Source organism: Netta rufina (genome assembly GCF_964035555.1).
Source record: "Netta rufina genome assembly, chromosome: 2".
Taxonomy (NCBI): Eukaryota; Metazoa; Chordata; class Aves; order Anseriformes; family Anatidae; genus Netta; species Netta rufina.
In genome coordinates this window covers 41,382,379-41,406,738 of record NC_140124.1, presented here as the reverse complement: position 1 = coordinate 41,406,738, position 24,360 = coordinate 41,382,379, and positions in this window count along the sequence as shown.

The following is a 24,360-nucleotide window of genomic DNA, read 5'->3' as shown; positions in this document are numbered from 1 at the left end:
CTACTTATGTACGTACATAGTGTGAGGATTATCACCCCGGGAACGTATTATATAAAGCAGTTAAACGTGTGTAACACACTGCTCCACACTTCTACATGCCACTGTGGGAATTAGCTTCCTTTCCCCTGTAAACTCCTCACTGTGCTGGAGAGAGAGGATCTGGAAGGCATCTCCAGGCACTAAATGAGTTGCACAACAGCCATCACCTCCATCCTGCTGGGCTGCAGAGGCTTTCTACTTTCAGCTTTTTCACTCCTGTAAGGAAACACATTTCAGCCCAAAGAAGATTGACTTGCTATAGACAATCACTGCATCAACTGGACATAGCTGTGTTCCTATTTATTCTACCCTGTCTTAGGGGGAATATCTCTTGCTAGTGAAGAGCAGGGTGAGTCTGTCATTAATTTTGCTTACTAAAATCATGTACTGGTCTCCTACTATAGAAACAAACAAACAATCAATCATAAGGAAACAAAACAAACAAACAAAAAAGCATAATTTATGTATGTCTTGTCAGGTCATACTAACTATAGGCTGTTGACTTCTGCTCAGACTCCGAAAAAGTAATGTGCATAAATATTAAAATGAAACATCCATGCAACATCTTGTATGCTTCTGTGACTAAAAGGCTGTTTTTTTAAAAAATGAAGGAAGCATACATTCTGACTGTGAATAAGGAGCGGAGCAATACAATGTGATTCTAGCTGAGAATCCAGCTAAGAAGCCCCAGTCAAGGCATTACCTGAATGAAACACCTCATATAATATGCTTGAGAACACTTTCAGCACCTGTAGCTGCAGATCTGTGCCTGCCAAGTTTGCCTTTGTTTGAAGCGTAATTGAATTGCTCCCACCTTCCTGGAAATAGATTTGCAGGGCCAATAAATTACAGGGACCAGCAGGTAATTAGAGAGCTAAATGCTGCCGTTTGCAATTGTATTTATTTAACCTACAATCTCGTGCTTACAGCCGACTGGGCATCAGAAAGGAGGAAGTGGAATCACAGGCTGTTTAAAAACATTGGGTCCATGGTGCCTGACTAGATCTGAATTGATGTAATGTATTTTCCCTTACATTTCTTACAGTTGTGCTTTGTATCATCTCCCATTCTCAACTGCAAGTGTCTGAATCACTCTCCACTGTCTGCTACTAGGTGGACCATCCTATTCTCCAGTCAAAACACACATTTTTGCTCCCTGTGATTTAAAAAATTTCTCAGCCCATAATATTCTGCCCTAGAAAGTGAGCTTTATTACGAAGCCACAGGTCCTGGAGCTTGGATACTTCATGTACAAATACATTTGTAGTAAAGGTTAGACACTTGCATCAACTACTTTTCTAGCCTGGGGTGCTGGGTGCAGTACCTAAAGAGCAGTCTTATTTTTTAAAAAAATATTACATTGCTTTTAGCTTATCTACATTTTGTTGGGTGTAATGTTACTGGCATTTCATGACATCAGGGTTACCTTTATTCTGACTACAGTACAGAAATACCCATCAGCTACAACATGATTTAAGCTCTTTGTGATGGATATGCTTAAGGCAGCCCTTTAGAAAAAGCAGATTTAACTGCAGTCAAAAGAGTAAACTTTTTCCAGGTCTTTGGTCTAGAATTGCTCACTCTCTCCATTTCTTTCTTCCCCTTCCCAGTCACTTAGCTCAGTCAGAAAAGCTCCTTTACATATGAGATAATCAAAAGCATTTTATGTCATATTTTAGTGAGTCCTTTGTTGACCTGAAAGAAAGCAACATAATAGGTAGAGCACCTCTTCTGCTGTAAATTAGATGACAAAAAAATAGCTTTTCCTTTGTGAAACCCAGTGTTTCTTAGAGTCACCTAACAGACAGAAGATTAAAAAAATAATTATTAAAAAGAAAAAAGAAAAGAGCCAAAATGTGAGTTTCTGTCTCTTTTATGTGCCTTTGGGGGTGGGGGGGGGTGGAACAACAACATATTTTTTGACTAAAACATAATATCTGGTTCAGTAAAAAATGTGGATGTTGGATCAGTTATCAACACACTTTGATTCAAACCAACACTTTGAACTACATCTGGAAGACAGTTGAAGACCTGCTAAATCTGAAGAGCTGAACATTTCTGTGCTCTAACTTCTAAACCTAACTTCTTTTTATCTGTACACCAGTGACAGCTTAATCAAGCAAAAAACTGCAAAGGATTCAGAAAAGGCTCACTGTAGAGGACTTGCAGCCTGTTTCTTCTTGCTTCACAGATTACAGGTCATCTGAGAACCAAGGAGGTCTGTGGAGATGAAGCAGAGAAAGTTGGTAATAATGTGTCACCACGCATGAAAGAACAGCAGTTTGTTTTGCTGCCATACAGAATCCAACACAGACTACAGAAACATTTCCTCCTCAGGAATTCACCAAGGCTTTCAAAAAAAGAAAAAAAAAAATCAGAGGAAACTACTGAACTAGATAAAACATGTAGCAGTCAAACAAAGTGTGGCTTAGGCTGAGATGGCAGCAGAATTAAGATGCTGACATGGTTTCATTTAGAATGAAACAGGTTTAAAACAAGCATTTTCCTAGAGTGAAGTTTGAAAGTGAGGCTGAGGAAGAGCACCTCAAATTAGCTGAAGATGGGACTAGAAGGATATCTGCACACTGCCAGAGTCAGGTCACATAGCTGAAACTGGAATGAAATGCTAGGAAATGTTGACTGATGCAGTAATAGAGACTCAGGCCTGTGTAAGACTTTATGTTAGGGATTTTAGGAGACTTTAGCCAGAGGGAACACAGTATCTTGACAAAGAGAATTGGGAAACAATCTAGATTTCCAGAAGACATCATGCACAGAGGGTAGTTATAAAGAGAAAAGACAGCAAAATATTAGGCAATGTAAACAAACAACAATTATGCATCAAGGGAAAGGCATGTGCCTCTTGCTATGACTGAGGGCAAGTCGCTCTCTGAGTGATATATCCTAAAATATAAGTATGCTAAATACAGAAGGTATATAAAACAGATGGAAACAGAAGAACAGTGTAAAGTAAGGAAAATGGTTTTCTAAGGAAGAATTCTTTGAGGTAAATTAGTGCTTAGAAAACACTGTTTATTGATATTAGACTAGTTCAAATATTCAGTCATGTCTTTTTAAAAAGAGACGATTTAGAATAGAGATACTTATTACCCTGTAAGAGTAGTTAATGTCAAGGAGACCATTTCTTTATCTAAGAAAGGTTTATTTTGATGTGGAGTTTAACCTGAGGAAAACCACACTCATGGCTGGAAATAGAACGTTTTAGGTTAGACATCAAGAGGAGTACTGAGCTTGGTGTATGACACCAGCTTGCCAAACAGTTCCTTGCAAAACGTGGAAATATGTTACAAATAATTCAAAGGATAGAACACCTTGAGAGGTAATACCACTGAGTGTATCTGCCAGCTTGTGCCTATCCAGGTATGGAGACAGAAGACACCAGGTGGTTCTTCCCATCCCTCAGCCTGCAGTCTGGTACCAGCAAACACAGGTAAGAGGGAAGTAGCCACTTCCTGCTATACTGGGTGTCAGGTTAACCGGGATGAACTTACATTCATGAAGATCTCACATGTTAACTTCAGTGAGGGTCTTTTCACCGGTGTTAGGAAGAGTCACTGCTCACTTCACTTTTCAGCCTTAAGAAGCTGCTGCCCAGATACTAAATTGCAACACGTCAGCTTTATAAGGAAAATAACTGGGTCTTAGTTTTAGGTTATTTTATATTGACTGAATAACATAGGGAATATATTGACAGAAAGAGTAAGAAAATGGCTTGTGAACTCCGAAGGGGTAAATGAATCATATTACCCCACTTTATGAGTCGGCAATGGTTTGTTCTTTGACAAGAAACATTCACTCATTTTTCTTTTGTATGTTTTTCTTGTTGATTGAGTGGGCAGGCTGTGATAAGAGGTAACTGATTTGACATTATGTGTATTTCTGACCTACAAAGCTTCATATAGACCAAAAAGAGTGGGCAGAGGAGAGAGAGAGAGAGTGAGAGTTGGCTTAACAGTTAAGTGTAGACCTAGGTGCCAAGAAATCCCCTGTTCTAATTGTACTTCTCCTACCAGCTTATTGGGGGCCTTGGGAGCTGTGAAAAATTTAGCAAGTGTTTTGAGGTGGAGGAGAGCTGTGTTACTATTAAGATGGAGTAATGAGGTTTTAATGAGGGTAAAATTGAAACTTCTCCGCAGAGATTTTAACCATAGTAAAAGTGAATATATAAATACACTACTGAAGTTGGAAAGAAAGCTGTTGGTGCTTCTAACGTGAAATCTTGAGAAAGGGCCATAAAAGTTTCAGTAAGTATCACGCTAGTGACTGTATATCTTTTTGTATGTACTAATGTTGCCATCAAAGGTAAATCTATCTTATTACATTTTAATTCATAATTCCTTCTGATTCTAGAGATTCTTTTCCTCTCAGTGCAATTCATATAAACAAATTATTTCTCAAAAGTCTTAAGCCAACTTTGACATTTTATACTGAATTAATTAAATCACTGTGATCTTTGAAGCCCACTGTTTGGTCTGACAGTATTTTAAAGCTTAAAATTCAGAAGTAAATTATTTTAACAAATGTGCACAAAGATTTTGAAATGAATCCCTTGTGTTGAGACTCCATTGTCTGTTATCTCTGTTTTGAAGTAAAACAGATGGTTCATATTGCAAATGATGCATGAATAGGACTTCCCCAATGTGATGCAAATGGTTTGTTGGAACTGGAATTGTGTAGATGAAAAGAAGCTGCTGTTGGTAGGAACTTCCTGGACAAAGATCAGTAATGAATATGTTCTTTGATTATGTCTCACCATCTTTTAAAAACTAAAGCTTGTTCAGAAAAATTAACCAGACAGAAGGATTGCCTGTCAGTGACTGTTTCAAAGAGATTAAAACAGCTCCGTAAGGCAGCTCCTGCTCCTGCAGTTGATCCCAGTTCTCACCTTTGGCAAGCGTTCACTTAGTCTTTCTAGGCCACAAGCTGTAACATCAGGGTCATAGCCTACTGTGGTTCATCATCTGTCTCACATATTCAAACCATGCATGTTTGGGGCAGACATTTATTTCCAGCAGCTGGCATAACCACAGCACACTTCTGTAATCCAGAAATCAGCAACATCTGTGGAGCAGTAGTGTGATGGGAACAGTATCTCCCTGAGCAAAAATTACTTTTCACATGCACAGAATTCTATGGGATGGACCTATGAGCTCTTATAACAAAAGAAAAATTGGCTGTTTCACTTGAGCAGACTTTCTCATCTGCAATGTATTTGCTTGAAATAACTCATTAGAAATATAAGTAAGTAAGTGAGAAAGAGGTCTAAATTCCTCTTCATGTGCCTCATTTAGAAAAAAAAAGACTTGAACTTTCAGTCTATTCCTATAACTGTGAATATTTGTGTTTCAGTGATTAAAATGAAATATGTTCTTAGGCTGGAAGTATGCTGACCAGCTTTGTATATGCTTTTCAGAGACTGATTCTTCACAGTTTTTCTTTCTTCAGAAGAGGAAAGTTCAGATTTATCTCTACAAACCAGTGTTCTAAAGAAAGGGCTTTTGTCCTACCCATCATGATATCAAAAGTGCACAATAGCCTTCTTTCAAAATGGAGTACCCAAGTCAGTGTGTATCCAAGTCAGCCAAATTCAGTCAAGCACCCAAGCCAGCTTTTTTCTTCCTTCCTTCCTTTCTTTTTTTTTTTTTTTTTTTATTGAGCATGTTTGTTTTGCAAAATAATTGCATGAGTTATTATTATTATTATTATTATATATTTTTAATGTTTGGGTCTGGTTGCCTTCAGGCTTTGCTAATTTATGAAACGTCTAGGAGAGCCAGCTGCAACAAGTTCACCTGCAGGATGGGAAAAACATGGTAATGAGAAAAAAGATGCCTAGGCATTTGCTTGTCCTTCTAGTTGCACATCAGGTGATTTTGCATATACTGATCACAAGCATTCATTTTCCTTTATTTATTGCACCTATCCCACATGTACCCTAAATGGCCAATATTTGCTTCCCATTAATGTGTCAAAATTGATCACAAATTCCCTCCTTGAAACCTTTAAACAATCTCAGCTTTCCTTTTTTTTGTGTACACGTTGTTGAAGAACAGCTCCCCTTCCATTTTCCCGATTTACCACAGGCTTGCTGAATTTCAGCCTCTTCAGCTCTGTGGCTCTTGATTCAGAGCACATGTGGGGAGGCCAGCCAGAAAGAGAAACCCTGGAGAAGCAAGTGCATCACCCTCTGGGAAGGACAGAGAGGACTTGTGCAGGCCTGAGAGAGAAATGTGATAGAGCACATGAAAGAAGGAAATTGTAGAAATTTGAAATAGTAAGGAGAACAGCCAGCTGTTTAAAATGCTGTTACAGGTTGATCTGGTTCTAGTCATTGAACCTCATACATACTGCTCTGTCCACAGACTTGCTGGGGCAGCCAGTGCTAGTCTTAGTTACTATTTTTCTGGCATTCTGGGCATGCTTGCTTATGCATATGTGCTTCAGAGATCGCCAATCTGGAAGCCACAATGGACGGTTTCCTCCTTCCCGAATAAGCAAGTCTGGTCTTGAAGAGGGCTGCTTGGCTGTCACAGCAAATGATGCAGGCGAACCCTGTAAAATGAAATGTTCAATAATCTATGCGTGGAATCATATCAATTTTCTCAACATCTAGAATTATTCCCCTGACTTTTCAGGGCTCTTTATCCTAAATGCTCTGTGAAGCCTGTGAGCAACTAACAGTTACTGCTTTTTCTTGGAGTGGGAAGAGAATGTACATTTTTGCATCCATATGTTTGGCTCCTGGGACTTTTTTTGCTTTTAACATTCTCCGGCAATGCCTCGTGCTGAGTATGTGCCTTTGGCAGCAGCCACTGCACCAAGGGACCATGCAGGCAGAATAAATAACGAGACAGTGCTGAGAGGCTTTCTTTGATACAAATTGCTGTAGGTTGGGAAGAGAGGGCATATTTTCTTAGCACAGAAAAGGCCCCCATGGCTGATGCTGTAGGAAACTGATCCATTGTTGTCAGTCTCTGTTCTGGGAAGAGACAGAAGAGCTTTTTCATACTCCTTCGGTTCTGCTGTATAGTCTGCCACAGCAGTCGGCATTAGTAAAACCAGCCCCATTCTCATCTGTTTAAAATATCACTGTTACTTCTGAATGCTGATTGCTCAGGCAGGCTACAAGGCAGAGCTGTGTGAGTTACAAAAGCTGGGCAACAAACCGTTGTGCTGAAGTGGCAATGACACAGAAAATAGAGGCAGGATACGAGGAATGGGACCTGATGAAGCTGTGAGGAAAAAGGGTCACGGCTCAAAGAGAGCATTTAGCTGAAGAGATCATTTACTCAGTGCTTGCTAGATCCCATCTGGAGTACTGTGTCCAGCCTTGTTCCACCTCAATACCAGAAAGGCACTGATAACCCAGAGTGAGTTCAGCAGAGGGCCCCCAGGATGGTCGGGCCTGGAGCACTTGCCCCCTGAGGGGTGGCCAAGGGAGTGGGGCTTGTTCAGACAGGAAATGTGATGGCTTCTTGGGGAATGCTAACAGCAGATGTCTGGTGCCTACAAGGAGATAACTGAAATGATAAAGCCAAGCTGTTAGTAGTGGGGCATGTCAGGCAAATGAGAGACAGCAGATTTCCAACTAGATATAAGGAAAAGTTTTTTCACCATGAATATAGTCAGGCAACAGAGCAAGCCATCCAGAGAGGGTGTGCAGCCAGTCTCTGTCCAGGGAGGTTTTTCAAGGCCCAGCTGGATAAAAGCCTGAGCAACCTGGTCTGAGCTCAGAGCTGACCTTGCTTTGAACTAGAGACCTCCTGATGTTTCTTCCTACCTGGGTAACTGTGTGATGCTGAATACCACCTGCTCTGACCATGCTAGGTGTCACAGCAGCTCTGCACTTCTGAGGACCAACACCTCAGTCATCACTCAAAACACATAGCCACCAGACAAACTCCAAACCTCAACAGGCAAATGCTCATAACCCCAGGCTCTAAGATCCTTGATATATATATATATATATATATATACACACACTCACATGTATTTATTTATTTTTAAGAAGGAAACCTTGAGAAGTGGCTGCTAACAGTTGGGCACAGTGTTCTCAGTACAATGGCAGCAGTGTGGAGCTGCAGAGAACCTGGAAAAACAAACAAACAAAAACATTCCAACCATTCAAACCCAGAAAAGTTTATTCTGTAGGATATTAGACCTGACACTTCCTGCTCTGAGGGCCTCTGTCCTTTTAGGGGGAGGGTGGTGTCAGGTACTCTGCAGTTTACAAACAGAAAATCTGGATAACTTGCATCAAGAGACAGAGACAACTATTTCAGTCACCTGGTGGTGGTACATTAAAAGGTAAAATAGCTTAATATAGGCAATCACCTTTCTAGCCTGCCATGCATCCTTTGCAAAATAATGAAAAAATAAAATAGAAAATGGAGCAAAGATTTTATTAATAAAGATATCAATAGAGGCAAAAGGTGTGAATATAATTTCATGACAGTTAATATGATATTTATAATATATCTTGTCAGGAAAGCCTGACTTTATTGGGAATCACATTTGTTTGATAAAGACTGCTGTGTAGACATAAAAGATGTCCATGTGTTCTGTTTACTGCCATAAGATAATCTTTTTCTTTTTTTTTTTAAAAAAAAAAGAGCAACTGCATGGCAAGGCTGCAAAATGAGCAATTAGTGTCAATAATGCTTGGATAAGATGAATTTAGAACTTGCTAAATGGCAGATTGCAAAGCTGTTGCTAACATGAAATTTTCTCTGAATGTGTCTGTTTCTAGTGGTGTCCCATGGTGGTATGCACTAGAAACAATGCTGACCAACCAATTTCATCAGTGATCTGGAAGAAAATGTAACAGTCTTGTTGATTTACAACAAGTCTGTGAACATCAGTCATGCTGGTGGAATAGAAATAAAGATGAGGACATGGCAACTATGTGAAGCGGTGATTGGGTATACAGGGATTAATCAAATAAAGCTTTTTAACATGGCCAGGTTATGCATGCATAGACTGCAGGCTGTATCTGCAGAGTTGGGGAAGCAGCAACACCAAGAAGAGTCTCGGGGTTGCCACAGTGAAGTACAGGCTCCTGCTGTGTGATGTCCTGACAAATGTAATGCATAGCTTCATAACCATGAGATAAACAAGTAGGAGTAGGGAAGTAATTTCACTGGAACAGAAATACTGCATGAAGTTCTGATGCTGGCACCTTAAAAGAGACGTTAGAAAACGAAAATGGTGCATAGATGATTTGAGGCCTGAAAAGCTGGCAAAAATGCTTTATTCTGAGTGGGCTTGATCTATTTGTTGTAAGTAGCTCAATAACAGCAGAAGTTGGGAAAAGGGAGGATAGGGCACAGTAAGTACTCTATATAGTGAGAAGAATGCAACAAGAAAAAAAACAGGGTTAACAAGCTCAAATGTTGGAAGTCAGACAAGGTTGTAATAAAACAGGATGTATTTTTTTAAACACGGTGTTTGAATCTTTGAAGGAAATTACAAAAGGGGAATGGTAAATATGTCTCTGGATCTTCATCTTTAACAAGAAGAAAATGTTTTGAAAAATAGGTTTTAGTCAGCCAGAAGACACTTGACTCAGTAGAGGATTAAAAAAAAAAAAAAAACAACAACAACAAAACAACAACAAAAAACCTGACTGGATTGGGCTAAAATGGCAATTTTTGTTATGTAGATTTAGCTATCCCATAAACAATGCTGATATCAGACAAAAGCTGCCACCATTACCCCTGACCTCCTCTAACCCTTTAAGTCTCTTGGAGATGTTCAATGGATGGGCTTGTGAGAGCAATCTTATGCTTGCAAGTATGTTTGTTTGTTTGTTTGTTTGTTTTTTGCTTATATGCCTATATTGTTAACCCACAGCTGCAGGGCTGGCTGTGTTCTAGTAACATCAGCCACACTTTCTGTTGTATGATGTATGGTTGTCAGACATAGTTCTTCTATTTCCACAAGGAAGAGAGCCACGTACGTTTGTTCCTAAGGACTTCTCTGTGCAAGAAAGAACCATCGGGAAAATATCCTGCAAACAAAAATCTGTCTTCTGAAAGTCAGAAAGAAGAAAGCATTTGGGAAAGAAGTATGAGCTATTGTGTTTTCTTCCTGGAAGGTTCCCTCCTCATAAAACAGACTGGCCTTATTACAGCCATCTCCTGCTGGCAGGAAAGTTATATATGTACTCAATAACAGCAAACATCAATGAAATGAGCCTTTAGAGCTACCCTTACAGTGCTTGACTCACCTTTATTGATGTGGTGAGATGCAAACTACATTACCAATGGCAGCAGCTGACGAGCCTCAGTGGCAGCCAGGGGAAGCTGCCATAGACCAGGAGGAGCAAATTTAAGCTGTTCCTGGGTGCCCCAAAATAACCTTTCAAGGGGGCCCCGTTACAAGAGTGCAGGCATACTCCATACCACTATCAAAGCTACTTATTTTTGGAGTGGCACTTTTTAACTGCAGCTGAGTGAAATGGGGGTAAGAGTTACCTGCCTAAATGGAGGTCAGCTGGGCTGCCTAGTGACCAGAATAGGTCCCTGGTCAATTGTCAATAGAGCCTTAAGCGTGATTCGGCTCGGCCTTAAATAACCATCTAAAATAAGGCAGAAACATGCCCCCCAAAAATGCCCTCTTCTGTTGGCTGTGTAGGGAGCTTGCTAATAGCTCAGTTAAAGATAACTGTGCTGCAGATAAATGCCTGTAGTCACTTAAAGCAGCTTTTGGGGTCTTGTGCTGTTATGGACAACTAAATTTCTGCCATCTGTCCGTGCTGGGAAAAGGCCATGATGTGCCACAGTCACATGTTGTATACAATAAAAAGAAGCAGATGTGATTTCATTGTCTTCCACATACAGAAAATGCATGTTCACCCTGGCTGATGAGTACTTACTGCAAAATGCACACAGAGGCAGTCCAGGGTCTGGTCATCCAGCTTTTGTTATCCATTTTTGGACACCACTTGTAAGTAAGTGAAAGTAATTTCTGATTTTCTTCCTGCTTGTTATGAATGAGGATTGATCTGGCATTGATATCAAAAGACAACAGCCTCGTTCCACTTAATAATTGGAGAAAAAACAAGGAAGGCAGTTTGAACTTTGCACCAGAGACACATAGATAATACAGTGGTACAGCTTTGCTATGCTTTCTGATTATAAACTACATCATAAAGTGAAAGTAGGGCTACCATATTGCCAGAACAAAACTGTCACCAGTGGCATTATCAGATGTCTGAAGAAGGAGCAATGGGTTGATTCCTGTTGCAGTTCAGTGCCAGGAAGTGATAACAGCATCACTGTAAAGTGTGCACAGAGCTCTAGAGTATCTGTGCTCTGTGAGATGTAGCACTATTTCTGGAAGCCATAAAACTAGTCAAGTGTCTTGAAAGTATCTCTTTATTTCATTTATTGGGAAAAATATACTCTCCATCAGAGATGGACTGTGAAGCAGTATGACAGAAGCCAAGATGAGTTCAAGTTTCCTGGCATTTGTAGTAGTCAGATAAAATTTTATTTGTAGGAGACTAGTCCCTTTTAAATTGAAGACTGTAGTTATAACATGATAGAAAAGAGGAAGGGAATTTGCACTTGAGTAACAGAGCATAATCTGATACCAAACCAAATCCTGGAAATGCCAGATTTATACACTTCAAATAAATGATGAACTACCTGGTAAGCCTTTTAGAATGACAATAGCCATAAAATATTGACACAAATGCCTTATAAATGTATTTTTTATCATGTTGTTCTGAAAAGTTTGATGGTCAGTTTTGCCGTTCAGAGCTTGAAGTGGGCTAACAAATGCATTGCCACATAAATAATGGCACCGTAGGTGAAATCGGAAGCAGGCTTTAGAGAAGCTTCAAATAAAAACAGAACACCAACAAAGTTTTACATGAAAGAGGGCCTTGACTTGTAATACAGAAGTAACTTAGGACCTAAAATAAATGCTTCTCTCTATTCCCAAGGTTCATCTGTTTTCCACTGAGATTGTTGCTTTCACCAAGAATTGGCTTCATTGGCTAAGCCTAAATGAAGAGCTAGTTATAAATATCCTTTTCCTGTTGTCACATGTCACACGGGCAAAGAGACGCTGACTGAGTTCCATGCTTATTTTTTTTTTTAATTTTCTTAAACTAGACACAGAAGATGAGTGGCAGAAACAATCCAAGTGAACATATTACTCCTGTAATGAAATAGGGAATTTACCTGCGATCATCACACCAGAAGAAAGCATCCTGTTGATTGTACCAAATAAAAGGGGACATCTATATCTGTGAAGTACAGTGTGTCTAACAGAAATCTGAAAAAGATCCTTTCGATCCCACACTCTGTAAAGTGAGACCCAACCAGCAGGTGATGGAGGCTACACACAAGCAAATCAACACTGATGTGTGGGATCTGTTCCTGTAAGCGTAGATATTGGACAGGGCCTTCTGGTGTTCACACCAAAGTGAGTAAATCACCAAAATTGAGTCTTTGTGAACTGCAGAAGCTTCTAACGCAGCACAGTTCTGTGGCCTTCGCCATTTGAGTTGAATCCCAAACACATTTGTTGTAGTCAGGTTGCTGCTGCACATCCGCAATGCAAAGGTAAAACCTTTTTTCCCTTGGAAATTTTTTACTTTTAGCTCATGTTCCCAAAGCCTTGTTCTGTGTGATTTCCACCTCTGCCATTTGCCCTTAGTGGATTCTTCTCTCTTCCCCAGCATTTGCAATATCATTGCTGTGAGATCCTCAGCATGATCATACCCAGCATTGTCCTGCTCCATTTTTTATCTTCATGACTGCTAGTCTCAGGAAATTCTCACATGAAGGAGGATTTGTGAAAAAAAAAAGTCATCTCTGCATGCTGCCTCTGACTTGTTTATTTTATTTTATTTTCAGTTCCTGCCACAGATCCTTGCTGCTCAGTTTCAGTTGTCTACTAAATCTAATCTGCATCTTTCCCCCTCCTCCTTCACTGAAGGTACTTTCAAAACTGCTGCTCTACATGTAACAAGGCTGGTAGTTTAATCTTATTAGCCTCTTTTAAAAGCAATAACTCTGTGTAAAATGTTTACTTCCCTTTTTACTCACTGCTTCCTTTGCAGTTTGGGTGGTCCTCATCTGTCAGCCCAGATTTTGGAAGGTGACAGTGATGTCACCTGTCCTCCTACAGCACCAAAATCATCTGTGCCTTGACCTGGAAAATTTATGTTCAGTATCTTGGTCAAATCCAGTAAATGCCTTTAGCCTGACTCTAAGCACATGTCCGTTCCCAGTGAGGAAAGAGCTTGGAGGTAGGGTTAAAGGATTCACCTCCCTGGCCCCATTTTTCTTTCTGTCCACCATGAGACACCAGAAAGTCCTACGCTTGACTGCAGATTCACCTCCACACTGTAGTTCCTCTCAGGTCAGCTGTGCTGAGTCTCCAACTTCTCCCTTTAAAAGCTGCCTGTTTCTTCCAAGGGTCTGTTAGCACAAGACGAATTAGTGTTCAGCACCTTCTTCAGATTATTTCTTATTTTTCCCTTCTAAAAAGGAGCCTCCACTGATATCTTTTCACTTCCTAACACTACAGCCATTGCTGTCAGCCACTTCCTCAGAGCCATTGGTATTTCCCATTGTGGATGTGAGGGGATGACCATGCTTTTGGGGGTCAAAATTTGCCTGCCAAGGCAAATTTCCTTTCCAGCTCCATTTGCATGCTGAATCATACCTCACAGTTTCAGAGAGCTGAGTAACAAGGGACATAAAACCTTCTTGGTGGGGTGCTCTGGGAACAAATTTTTTCCCTGCAAGGAAGTAGAGAAGATGCTGAAAAGTGAAATGATCCTCATTGTTCTTCACAGGTTCACAGGGTACTGGACTTTATTTTTAGCTCTCAACCTCTTTTTTGACCATTTATTATTTATCTCACAACTTGAGAGAGGTCACTCTTGCTCATCACTCTCTGAACTTTCAGATAGTCAAGACTTCAGCTCATGCCTTTCCTTGCTTCTATTAGGTATGGTCCAATAATCCTAACTAATGCTGGCAGACTCCCAAAGCTTGGCTTGCTAGAAAATAAGCTCAATGCCCATTATTTTATCCCCAAAGTACTTTCAAGTTTCCAGACAGCTCTCAAATTTGAGATTAGGAGGCATGACCAAGCCAGGTGATTAATTGCAAGATATATTTTATATATCAGATTTCATTTTTTCAGCTGCCAAGGAAGAGGGAAAGCCTCCCCATCTGACAGAAGCGTGTCTGTTTGCTCTTGTGGTTACTTAGCATGGGATCAGGCTCTTTAAAAATCCTCTTAACAATAATGAAAGGTTTTCCAGTATTTTCTTCCTCCTTTCCGTGGGCAAGAGAGAGTTATACCTTAAAATTTCAAGCATCACATTCCCTTATGTGTGCGCATGGGAGAAATTACACCACCTTTTCTTTAGTGGGAATCAAGTCCTTTTATCCCAGCCTAGAAAATTAGCTTTGAATTTCTGGTGTCTGAAAGCATGCCACATCTGCCACAGCATAGAGGATATAACTCAGGGTCTCAGGGTTAATTCAGAAGTAATTATATTTTCTAGTACATTTGACCTGCATGAAAGAGGGATGGTATGTGGTTTATTCCAAGCCACCAGCTAGCCCCCAGATTTACTTTACTTTTTCTCCCCTATCTTTTTCTAGACAGTGAAGACTTAGTTCAGTATCTGGGCATCTCCAAAATAAAGCAATTTGAACCCATACACAGAAAGCCAGGAGAATTCAAGCAGTCTTTTTTTTTTTCCCACATCATATTCTTCTCTACTTACAGGCACTGAGTGTCTATTGAGTAGCCTTTATTAAAACCATAAGAAATATCTAACTAATTTGAGGAAACAATGAAGAATGAGCAGCATCAGGCTGAAGAGCAACATACCCACCATCATTGCCTTTGACAGTAGTTCTTCACCTCTGCAGGCTGGATGAAATGAACTAATGTGCTTTTATTTCACTCTGCTTAATTGGCTGGAGGCTAACAAACCCCCAGCATCAAATGAGCACAGCCAGAATTCTTCTTCACTGGAGGGAGAATGGGAAAGTCCATTTCCTGCTTTCCATGAAGAGATGCTAACCTGCAGGTCCTGCAGTCATACACGGGCTGTGCTGCTCCCCCACTGCCTCTGTAGTGGTGTCTCCATTCCAAATGCTCAGCCTGCCCATGCTGGTGGCCACCACAGCCCATCCATAGCATTAGCAATGGCATGGTGGGCATCCCTCTACAACTGCCAGGTTACCTTCAGAGCTGCTGTGGTCCCAAGCTATTTGTCCTAACTCAGGTCTTCCTGACTCCTGCTAGGATGGACTTTATGGGGTCAGGGCTTCCTTCTTCTTCTTGCAGGGGTGCTACCCCTGCAGGTGCAGTTGACTCCTACTGCCTTTCCTCCAGCTCACCAGAGAATGCTCCCCTTCACCCAGCAACCCCTAGTCTATGCCTACAAAAGGTTTATCGGTGGCATTTCTCTAACAGCATCTTAATCCTTTAGGCAACTTCTTGCCACATTTCCCCATGGAGAGAAGTTTTTAGCTGGGTTGTAAGAACATCATTTTTTTCATTAAGCGAATTGGTTTTACTACCAAAGCAGAAGAGATGGCAAATGAATAACATCTGTTAGTTTCCATCCCTGCATAATTCCCTAATGCTTAGAAGCTCTGAGTGCAGAAGCCAGCAGGGAAGGGGGCAGGGAAGCTGAGCAATGCCATGAAAAATGAAAACTATCTTGATACAGAACATTAGAGTATAATTGAAAGCAGCTGCGCTTTTTAATTTAATGCCCACCCCAGACACAAAATGAAAACTGTATTTTTGTAATATAATAAAGCCTTTAAAATTCCTAACTAGGAGTGAGAAGTTAGATACCATTACAGATCAGGCTTGACAGTGGCTTCTGACAGAAGGTACCAGATCCACCTAACAAGTTCCAAGTGATATCATAGTCCAACATTTCTAAGAAAAATACAGTACTAAAAAGCTTAACACTGCAAAAGCTACACAAAGCTATCCAAAAATGTTATGAACAAATAAATATTACAAGTTAGGGATCTCAGGAGAATAGATTAATGAGATATGCATAATACTGAAACATACATTTTGACTAATCAAACACTTTTAAAATAAGTTGAAATTAAATAAACTCTTCAAAAAAAAAAATATTGCTGTACAGCACACACACCTCTCCACTGCCCCTGTCCAGCTATGGACATAAAGATGAAAAATCCATGCATTGGAAAAAACTACAGTCTATCCTCTAAAACCAAGTAACAAACTAAACATGGAAGTCATAGCCAATGAAGACACCGTATCCATGTTTCAAGTGGTCTTATGACTGATTATCATAGATTCTTTCCTGATTATAAGGAATGGTATGAGAAAGAACTAATTTTCTTTCATTTTCCTTGAGCATACAGAAAACAGGACAATCAAGCACAGATAATATTGTTGACAAGTGTATTTTCTAAATATTCAGTAGGCCAGATCTTTAGACTGCGTACATCAGCATAGCATCATTGCCTTTATACTAACTGGGCATCTGGCCCAATATATTAATGGTTCTGGTTTTATTCCTTTTTAATAGTCATTCAAAGGTATTATAGCAAAGAAATTTCCAAAAGAGCTGTCTTAAACCAATGGACTAAAGCCACCTGCCCTATAGTGGAAAAAAATATCAGAATGATGTTAAAGGGCTCCAGAAGCAACTCAGGTAACCCAGCCTGTTTTGTTTTGTTTCAGTTTTTTGTTTATTTGTTTGTTTGTTTGTTTTTAAGAAAAATGAAGAGTCAAACATGGTGTTTTTTTAAATCTCAGCAAGGACATGCGTGCCTGCTTTTGTCCCCCAACCTCTATGCATGCATGCCTCTGTATCCTAAACAAAATTTAGTAACAGTAATTAAAATCACTTTCAAATATGAGAGGACATCAGGAGTGCCTAAAGTAAATTAGCTATCACAGAGCAAACTTGTGTGTTAGCCTTTACTTCATTTCTTCTATTGATCATAACTATTTTCTTTTATTTTTGATACTATTTCCAAACATAATCTAAACATAAAATGCTATGTTTAGTGGGAACAGGTGAGGAATCAGGGGTGGAGTGTCGAGGTTGCTATAATTCTTAACCAGAAACCATTCCCTTGATATGTTCTTGTCCATCTCTTTGCATCTCAGACCCAAGATGTCCTCCCACATGCCTTGAAACTTGCCTGTTTGGAAGACATAGCAATAATGTCTGGGAATAAACTCTTCTATTATTTCATTGGGTATTGAAGCTTGCCTCAAGGATCCACAATTTCATCTTTCTCTCCTACTTATTAACTACTTAACTATTGGTTGCAGCTTGGCTCTCCTGTCCTTCAGTCCACTGGAAATTCTTCTGCCCTTAATGAGGTGTCAAAAGTGATTGATAATGCCTCTGTAATGATCTCTGCCTGCTCTTTAAGAACATTCAGGTGAGACTATCTGTCCTTGCTCATATACCAGCATTTAGTTTGTCACCATCTTTTTTATCATTCCTTACACTAGCCCAAACAAGTGTTTCCTTAACTTCACCAACTGGATTGAAAGTAAAGCTCTGAATACAAAGAAACAAATCCTGTGCTTGCCCATGCCTTACTTGTGCAGCCTCACTAAGGTCAATGATAAGTGCAAGACACAAATCAGAGCACACGTTAGCCTTAGAGAAATGTAATTTTGTATGCTCAAATCTCTTACTCCCATTTAATATGTCAGGGTCCCAAATTAGCTTTGGATCCTGTACTTTCATCTGATGTGCCAGTGTGCAGGCCAAGTTTCCATATTAGCAGCCAGTCTACCCTTTGATGGATGCATTTTCACTCCTGAACAGTTTTGTTTGAAGTCCATGCACAAAATAGATGGTAAAGTCAGATTTACAAACCAGGACCTTAATTTTGTGTGCATGGAATACTCCAGAGCAATGAATTTGCAATGAAAAGATAAAATTATTTGCTTTTGAGGTAGGTAGAGAAATTATATCCATTTATTCAGATTATGGCACCCAGGAAAACCTGATTACAAATTAAGTCAGAGGCGGGAGTGGGACTGATAAAACCCATTTTGACAGAAAAGGAAATTTAAAAAAAAAAAAAAAAAAAAGTAGATATATCAGATATCGGTAGAATTATTGGGGGTTTCATCTTCATAAGAGAGTGGTAGAAATTCAAACAATGGATTCAAACAAATCCGTTATCCATTTACTTCAATTTCCCTTGGCTATAGATAAGAAACTCTGATTGCATCCTTTTTTTTTTTTTTTTTTTTTTTTTTTTTTTGTTGTTGTTGTTTAGTTTGTTTTTAATGAATATTTGTAAGTGTTAATTGCTGTTTATCTCAAATGAGTGTAAAATTAAGGTATTGCAGCTGAACAGGGAAAAGAACAGGATGTAAGTTTACTAAGCATCAAGTTTAGTTCTTAGGAACTCATTAGGAATCTTTCCATCAACTTTAGTGCACAGGAGCATCCATCCAAACAATGCGTCCATGCATAAACATACAGAGATTTATGTAGTGGGTTCTTCATCCTGGTAATACAGAGAAGGCTTCACTGATCATGCCTATCCCAATATAAGTATTTTCAAGAAGGGTCGTCTCACCCAGTTTTCAACATTTATGACATAGGCATCTATAATAAACAACTCCGTGTAGTCTCCCTCCAGTCAACGGTATGAGACAGGCATGGCCTGTCACATACGCATCGCTTCCAGAAAAGGAGGCATCATTCCCTAAAGCATCTCTTTCTCTTCTATTTGGGAGAGAATTCTTCATCCTTATTTTCATCCCTTATCTCCTTTGTTCTTGTTATCTCAGGGCTAACTGGTCTCCTTTTTTTTTCATTTGTTTGTTTGTTTTTCAGCTCAAGTCTACAATAACTGCATTTGGTCAAAGGATGCCTTCGGAGCATTCCTGCTCTGCATTCATGTAAATTTGATCTAAAATGTGGGCTTGTCATATACAGGCAGAATTTTTTTGATTGTTTCAAAAACCTGGTTCGAGTCAGAGGAGACATCTGGACAGGAGGCTGATGGTTTTCTTTTTTATTGTCTTACCTTGGGGGAGAAGAGGAGTGTTAAGAGATGAAAATACAGCTATTGGCATCCTTGCTGCTATTCTAAAGTGGAATCACTATTACAATATGTCCAGCTGTTTCTTCTGGCTCAAGCATAATGAAATGTGCAAGAGTTTATTAGATTGATCCTTTGCTACACCCTTTTAAGATCTGTTTTTGCAATTCAGAAGGCACATTATGAATAGCTACAGTTTCACTGCCATTGTTATTTTACCATTAATTCAACCACATAATCCAGCAATTGTGTTTCCTGATTTGGATTTCTGGAGGTTTTCAAAGTTCTTTCAAGTGAAGTTCATGTCCACATCCAAGTCTTTTTTTTCTGGCCACTAGCATGGATCATTATGTATTTCTGCCCCAGGCACATCCCTAGGCTCCCTTTCTATCCTAAGCTGGTTACCCCAGCACACATGAACTCTGCAGCTATTTTAACTACCCAGTCAACAAGGCTTTAACATAGGCACCAATGTGAATTTTGGACATACCATTTTTTCTCCCCAGGAGCTGGAGAAAGCACCCATTAAACTATCATTATTGATTGGAAGGATGCCATCCTAAAAACAGTATGCTGCTATGTAAATCACTCTGCATAAGCAGGGGAACCTGCCCAAAGCGATCAGCTTTCAGTTTGGTAATTTTTGTGATGACGACAATGAACTTTATAGTAGTCATCTATGCTTAAAACATAAACATGCTTATACTAGACACTGAACAGGAGTGGTTAGATGATTTCCAATACATCCAGTGATCCTGACATGTATAAAGAAAAGTCAGGACTATGAAGATACTATTTCAAGGTAGACGTTTTAAATATCATTTTTTTACACAAGTTGGGTGGTGTTTTTTCATCTTTTCTTTAAGTGCAGAAATACCTGAATGAACATTGAAACCTCTAAAGCACTTACTAATGTTTTCTTTATTCACTTCAGCTATTGCTCTTGAAGCAGACATCCCAGGAGACGGAAAATGTCCTTGCGTTTTTTGAAGACATTTAGATGTAGAGAATGTACAAAGATATCTGAGAATAAGCATGAGAGCCAGTCCAGTCTAAAAAGGTACTTGTAATAACTTCAATAAAGGCAATAGTTTTCTGGAGCATCTAAGCCAAGAAGGCCAAATTGTTAGAAACTGGAGAAATTTCAAGTAGGAAGAAAAAAGATACACACTCATAACAATACAACAAATTCTCCCCCTCTTTTCCACACAGCCTGAAACAACTACAAGCTACCACGTTTGCCACTGTCCATAACACCCACACAATTACTGCAGGTCCCCTGCCATACCATAGTTAATGAGGTGCTGATAATGTATGCTCAGCAAGCACCACTTCATTGAATGTGAGATTTCAGGTCCTCCAGCACCAAGGCAACCTGCACAGGGAGGTGGCTGCCCAGGGCACATCTCCACCACCTGCTTCTGGGCATCCCCTTGGCCTCTGGTCCTCCAGTGATGCTGCCACTGCAGCTCTGTGGACTTCCCAGGCTGGAGTCCTCTGTGAGTTATTAGCCTGTATAGATATATTCTGAGGTGCAAACATAGTGTTTCCTCTCTGCTGATTGCAGAATATTTAGCTTTTGGCAGATTGTTGCTACAAAACAGGCTTTGGAAACATTAGCAGTAGAGTAAATAGTGCTGAAAAAAGGCAAGCTTATTACACTGAAAAAATAGCATGTTATTCAACTATCCGTATGACTGAAATGTTTAACTTCAATTCTCTCGTTTTAATTTAAAACATGCACCATTCTTTCTTTAACGAAAAGAATGGCAGCTAAGATGCATAATGATAAAAAATTAATTATTCATATTTGCTGAGGACAAAGAAAGATTTATTTCTTAGTCAATTTACAGTGAGTCAGTCTATCAGGGCCCAGAATTAGCGCTAAGTGAAAAGAAACCCAAGTGGGTAATTAAAAGAAATAACAGCAACACCAGCAAAGGGAGCTCAAAATGCCAGAAGCATAACTGTTCTTTGGGTGCTTTTGTTGTTCTGACTGGCTGGAAAATGAGAGCAGTGCACTTTTTCTCCAGGAACTCAAAGTGAACCATTTACCCTTGCCATGTAATTCTTGTCAACCTTACTCTCAAGTCCTAGTCTTGGGCACATTAAAATGAATAAAATCTTTACATTTGCATCAGTGAGTGCTGCGCCTGACTCTCTGTCCTGAGGAACAGATTTTGAGGAGAAAACTAGTCTTGCTTGTTGAGATACCTGGCTTTATTTTGGACCTAAATGCTTCTACTGCTAGTGGGAGGTGGCTACCTGAACTACATATCTTTCTTCAAGACTACATTTTTCTAGTGTGTTTCTCCATAAACATGGAGAGGACCTCTCAGTTTTTAACAGGGCAGCATTTATGTAGGTATCTGTTATGTTGGAAGTCGGATACAGAAAGGGTACAAAACCAAAACTATAAAAATATTAAGTTCACAATCAAAACTATAATTGTATGACATTGCTGCTGAGAAATGGGTAATTTAATTCAATATTCCCAGCATACCAAAATCAATGCTACACCTGGGAAAATGTCTTCAGCTATCACTGGTAAAATTTAATACCCATCACTAGTCTTTTATTTTTATTTTCCTTGTCCCTTATCATGGTATTAGATGTTCATTTCATTGTGGGATCCAAAAATTCATGCTAAGGTTGGAACAGCTCAAAATCCACAGGAAGGACATTTTATAGGTAAAGTAAGGCAGAATCAAAGACATAAGAAACTGATATCCTTATTTTGAGCATGGTAAAATTCAGACTTTCATGTGTAAAATAAAGTTCTCGTGTGGAGAGCTCTGAATCTGAATAGCCTGCTATTACCCAAATTATACATGCTAGTTCAATAGATTTTTGAGAAGTTTCTGTTTCTTGAACTGTAAATGTCTCTGTGCAAATGGAATTACCCCTGCTAAATCAGATGATCTGAAATATATTTAAACCCAAATCAGGTGAATGGAAATAAATTTAAAACAATACACTTGTGAGTGATGCTGGCTTTATGCTGGTACACATACATCAGTGGATGCTTATTTTAAGGATAAACTATAGTAAGTGAAGAAAGAAAAAAAATACACTACACAAACAAAGCCACACATGACAGATAATAAGCTATATTAGAAAAGTTCAGATGATGATAGATTCTGAATATCTGCCAAAATCTCCAAATACCTATTCAGACATTAATCATGTACTCCTTACTGGAGACCCTTGACTCTTGGCTGTTACACTTGGCAGTATAAACTTGGTAACTCAGAGTATTTCTGAGATGTTGGTTCCCTTCACTTTCCTGCCACAAGCAGCCAGTCCTACTGAAGACAAAGACCAGAGCCACATACAGGGTTCTTCAGTGCTCCTCTGGAAGCTGGTCATGCTTAGCTGGCAGCCACCTTGCAAATCAAATAGCTTCTGTCAACCCTTTCAAGAAATCCAGGATCTGGAGGTTAGAAAGGGAAAGCAGATTTTCGTCTCCACTTCTGGTGCTAAGGATTCCTCTTGGAGTTAGGCAGAACTCGGCTTCCCAATAAACACTCTTAAACAGCATCGTTTTGCTCCCAAAAATGTTGCCAAAGTAATACGTGAGTGCATGGCATTCAGAGGAAGATAGGATCTTACCATCAATTGCCTCATTTAAAATTCAAAGTATTCTCCTATCCTTCTTAAGTGCAAGAGGATTTTTGCTTTGACCAGAGTCAGCCCATACGTCTCCTGTTAGCATTTTCTGCTCAATTAATTCTTTCAAGGGATTTCTGAACCTGCACAGATATTGTGTAATCTAGGTTAAATCAGGAAATAGTATAATAAGGAGCAGTTACACAGGCAAGGGAAGTCAAAAAAAGCAGCAACAGGAACTCAGAAAATATAAGGATATAAATAAAAGGACAGGTGCTATCTTCAGTCATGTAATGTGATGGGGACTCAGTAATTGACCTAAAAATAGAGGTGACTAAAAGAAAACACTCTGAAAAGCGCAGTAGAAGCCATAACCTCAGACGGTGTAATTTAACGTACCTCCACAGAAATCATTACAGAAGTGAATCACTACAGCAGAATAATAAGGACTTACATATTTATAGAAGAAGTGGCAAAAATAGTACTTGTCAGAAAACATTACTCAAAGCTACAGAAAAATGCTTATTGATGTAGACCACATTCTGCGAACAGAGCTGTGATTACTATATTATGCGTACAGTAAAGGCAGTTGATGCAGAGACTAGGTTAATTTTAAATACAAGTTAAGCAAGAAACATTTGGTAACTATGATACAGACGGTAACAATCCTAAAAAAGAAAGGATCATGTTTATTTTTCCTCTATGACAGTATTTTTGGAATGACAATGGCTAAATCAGAACAAATACTTAAGTGGATCATGCTGAGCTGGATATATATCTGATCAGATTTCAAACTTTGACAGTTTTGCCTTGGATATAATTATCTCGGGCTCTGCAGAATTACTGAAGGAATGCTACTTACTAGAGGCAACTGCTGATTTTAAAGGATGGGCATTCAACACCAGTCCATGGACATAAGGACACCAAAAGGCCATCTCAGACAATCTAAACCTGAATTTCATCTCTCTTGCTTTGAAGTGAGATACTAGATCTCTATTTTTCCCGTTTCAGAAGAGCTCTTCTTAGCTTCTTTTGGATCCTATCCTGGGCAATTTCACTGTTATGAAACCTAGAGAGACAGAATAGATGAAGAAATCCTAGTTTTCTCTTTGGTAGATTTTTTTTTCACTTGAATACAAAAGTTTCATAAAGCAGGATAAGTTCAGCTCCAAGAGGAGTAAACAGAAGGAGAAGCATGCTTTCTGGCTGGTGTCATGCCAGCCAAGAATATTGTTAACTCTGTGGTTTAATCACTGACATTTTATGCAATGGTCTATAATTAAAAGCAGAGTTTTCACCCGAAATGCATCTTATGCAAGCAACATATGTTTTGTGCAATTCAGCTTAGCTGTTCTGACTGACTGAAGGAATAACTTCATTCCTGGAGATCTGAGACTGGACTATTTCTTTACAGTGCTGTTGTGTTTCAGGAAGCCAAGCTCAGCATTATCCTTGCCACCATCATAAAGAGAGAGAGCAATGCCCTTGTTGCAAATCAGTGCTGCACAGATTTAAGCGCACTGAGACTGTGACCCCCTTTTAAGCAGGACCATTTGAATGCTGAGACTTCATGCCGCACTAGGGTAATTGCATCCAGAACTGGTTTTCTCCCACTGTGGCTAAACGCAAA